Genomic DNA, 2,344 nt, shown 5'->3' with positions numbered 1-2,344 from the left:
AGTAGCAAATTGTGATCCAGAGTTGATGAAGCGTTATTAACAAATATTGAGGGCACAAGATTGCATACGTTCCCCATGTCAGTATTCATTTTATTTAAGAGTTGCGTTTGTAATTAAATTATAAAATCATTATTTTGTCGTTAATTTTTATTTTCAATTGTAGTTAAAATATGATTTGTGATTTTTGATTGGATAGAGGAGTCGTATATAGCATTAAACTTAAAGTATTGATGATTTCCTCTTCTGAAATTTGAATATATAAATATATTTGTTTGGATGTATGGATTTACTCCACAAAGATGATACCTACAACTCAAATTGACATTATTTTTGAAATTTTTTTTTTTTTGAATCGGCATATCTGATCAAAATTCTTTCAAGATGAATTGTCCTTTATAATTGATTTAAAATAAGTTGGATGCAATTTTACATGGATGCCACCTAATTTGAGGGAAATTTTAGTAGTAAGAAGTCCCATTGAAATCAAATTACTTCATTATTCATGAGTGAATTCTATTAGCTATCGGTTGGTTTCAATGAATTCTATGTCTATATCTTTTAGCTATATAATCCATAAATTTTGTTTATTTTCTAGATATTTTCTCATTGAGTATTGCATGAAATTTTTGTTTAAGCTAATGGCATTGGTGTTGGCAATATTAATATGTTTGTGCTCTATGTGAATCCCATAGTCTAATAGTTGTTGCTTAAGCTAAAAAATTCGAGCTACACAAATTTCTGCAATATCATACTCTATTTTAGAAACAAATAGAACAAGAAAATTATAAATATTTTCTCAAATCATGATATTAGTGGGTGTCTTAAGAACTAGGAAGTCCCTTTAGATGTTCTTATGATTTAATTTTCATACTTCAAAATTAGCATTACAGAGCCTTAAAAAGTCTCATGGAAGGGAATTCCTAGAATCTTGCAAACCTAGATTAGTATTTGATTAATATTTCTAAATATTCACTTGATTTGGAATGTGGTTCTTTAGGTTTAGATTAAAAATATGCATACATGCAAACACTAAACACAATATTCAGTCTACTTGTAGGAAGGCATAAAAGGTACCTTTGGGATCCTTATCAAGCTGAGTAGAATGGCTTTTAGGGCTCTTATTGGCTTGAATTTCTCTAGATCTAACCTTTTGATAAGCTTTTTAGTATATTTTGCTTGACTAATTAAGTGTCATTCCCCTCATGTTTTACTTAAAAATTGAAATAGTAAGTTCAACATTAAGCTCGTCTCAAATTCATAATATGCAATTCAAAACTCAAGGAACAAGGACTCATTGGTTATAACAAGAGAATCTCATCCACATTGTTTTGGATAACAAGATAATTCTTATTTTGTCTCTAAAGAAGAGGTTATTTTCTACCTCCCCTTAAGTGAATCTATATTCTAACAAGAAGTTGCTAAGCTGTTTATACTTTTGGATAAGCCCATGAAATACTTTCTTTAGTTTGTAGATATGATTGGGATGATCACAATCCTCAAATCTGGATGATTCTTAAATGTAGGAGCTTGTTCGACCTACACATCTTCTTCGGTGCTTCCATTTAGAAATGTACCCTTTTACATCTATTTTGTACTATTTAAATTCTATGAAGCAAGTAAAGGCTAGGAGCATTCTAAGAGCTTCTATCCTAGCTATCAACGTAAAAATCTCGCCAAAATTTATACTCAATTCAGCTAGATATTGATCTAACTTATAATATATATTTCATTAAGTTTATTTTTCAAGCCCCATTTAGTTGTAGTTACCGACTGTTCATTTGGTTTTGGGATTAGTATTCTTACATGATACATTATTTCTAACAAACTAATTTATTTCTTTGTATATTGTTGATTGATCGTTTTGATCTCCCAAATTTTTGTTTAGGTTTTGCTCGTACAATTTTGTCAAAATTTAAAATTAATCGTCGACTTTATCATTATCAATGTTCCACTTAAGATTAAGCTTCTCAAAAACTTTCATGTCAATATCTCTATCCTAGATTCATCACATATTACATGCATAGGTCATTCTATAATTAAGATGTTTTTATTAGGACTTTATAAGCTTTGTTAGATGGTGAATATCCCAAGAATATAGCTTTATCTTATTTTAAAACAAAATTTCTTGTATAATTACTTCATTTTTCAATAGCGGATGTGATATTAGAATGTCAACTCAATTGAAGCCATGATGATAAAAATGTTGTTTAGATGATTTTGAATCTAAGTACACTTTAAGGTTATGGCGCAAACCCAATGGGTGTTTGGGACATGTGGTGAGATGGGTTTGATCAATTTCTAAAATTTTGGACGTATACATGAATTCAAATAAGTTCAAGTAATT

This window comes from Phalaenopsis equestris, unplaced genomic scaffold, assembly GCF_001263595.1.
Source record: "Phalaenopsis equestris unplaced genomic scaffold, ASM126359v1 Scaffold216278, whole genome shotgun sequence".
NCBI lineage: Eukaryota > Viridiplantae > Streptophyta > Magnoliopsida > Asparagales > Orchidaceae > Phalaenopsis > Phalaenopsis equestris.
This window is presented reverse-complemented; position numbering follows the sequence as displayed.